Source organism: Arachis duranensis, chromosome 4 (assembly GCF_000817695.3).
Source record: "Arachis duranensis cultivar V14167 chromosome 4, aradu.V14167.gnm2.J7QH, whole genome shotgun sequence".
In the NCBI taxonomy this organism is placed as follows: Eukaryota; Viridiplantae; Streptophyta; class Magnoliopsida; order Fabales; family Fabaceae; genus Arachis; species Arachis duranensis.
Window position 1 is genome coordinate 32,276,648 of NC_029775.3, and position 1,724 is coordinate 32,278,371.

Here is a 1,724-nt window from a genome sequence, read left to right on the forward strand (position 1 = left end):
TCACGGATAAGCACACCAAACTTAGAGGTTTGCTTGTCCTCAAGCAAAAGAAAAGAGAGAAGAGGAATAGGAGGAGAGCAAATGTGGAATGGTGTATGATGAGAGGGGCGCCGAAAGTGGATATAAAGGGAGGGGGTGGGTTTTCGAAAATAAGAAAGAGATATAAGATAAAAGATATGATTTATAAAAGATAAATATGACAAAAAAAGGATATAATTTAAAAAGATATGAATGATATTTAAAAATAAATTTGAAATTTATAATTTGAAAAAGATTTTAAAAGATAATTAAGTTTGAAAAGAGATTGGAAAAAGAGTTGGATTGGATTGAAAATCATCTGTCTTTATGGATTAAGATGCATGTAAAATCTTTGAAATAGGGATTTCAGAAATTAGAGATTTAGAAATTAGGATTAAAATTTTTAAAATTGAAGGATGATATTTGGAAACATGTTTATGCAAGAAATCATTAATTGAAACATAAAAATTAGCAAAAAAAAATTTTTTGAAGAAAAACGAATTTTACCTCCTCCCCACCATTCTGGCGTTAAACGCCCAAACGCTGCATGTTTTGGGCATTTAACGCCCAATTGTTGCTTCTCCTGGGCGATCAACGCCCAGCTGTTGCTTCTTTCTGGCGTTGAACGCCAGGAAGTCCTTTGTCACTGGGCGTTTTTCTGAACGCCGAGGACGCTGTCAATCTGGCGTTAAACGCCTAGAAGGTTCTTCTTTCTAGCGTTTAACGCCCAGAAGATGCTCCTTTCTGGCGTTTAACGCCCAGATGGCTACCCTTACTGGCGTTGAACGCCTAGTGGGTGCTTCTTTTGGGCGTTCAACGCCCAAAACGTTTTTTACTGGCTTTTTCATGCCAGTGAGCTTCCAAATTTCCCTGTAACTCTGTAATTTCAATCAATTGCTATTTTACCTTTTGAAGATACTTTGACATATACCTGTAAAAATCAATTAATTAGCAAAAACAAATAAAATTAAATTTTGTGAATGGTTGGGTTGCCTCCCAGCAAGCGCTTCTTTAATGTCATTAGCTGGACTATTATTGAGCTTTTAATTAAGTCTCAGTTTTGAGCATTCTTGCTCAAAATTGCTTTCAAGATAATGTTTAACTCTCTGTCCATTAACAATGAACTTTTTGTTAGATTCATTATCCTGAAGCTCTACGTATCCATATGGTGAGACACTTGTAATCACATATGGACCTCTCCACCGGGATTTTAATTTCCCAGGGAATAATTTGAGCCTAGAATTAAATAGCAGAACTTTCTGCCCCGGCTCAAAGACTCTGGATGACAATTTCTTATCATGCCATCTTTTCGCTTTCTCTTTGTAAATTTTTGCATTTTCGAAAGCATTGAGTCTAAATTCCTCTAGCTCATTTAACTGGAGCAATCATTTTTCTCCAGCTAACTTGGCATCAAGGTTCAAGAATCTGGTTGCCCAGTAGGCCTTGTATTCCAGTTCCACTGGCAAGTGACATGCCTTTCCATACACAAGCTGGTATGAAGAGGTCCCTATAGGGGTCTTGAATGCTGTTCTGTATGCCCACAGAGCATCATCCAAGCTTCTTGCCCAATCCCTTCTACGGTTAATTACAGTCCGTTCCAAGATTCTTTTGAGTTCTTTATTTGAGACTTCAGCTTGCCCATTAGTCTGTGGGTGATATGGAGTGGCCACCCTGTGGCTAACTCCATAACGAACCAAAGTAGAATA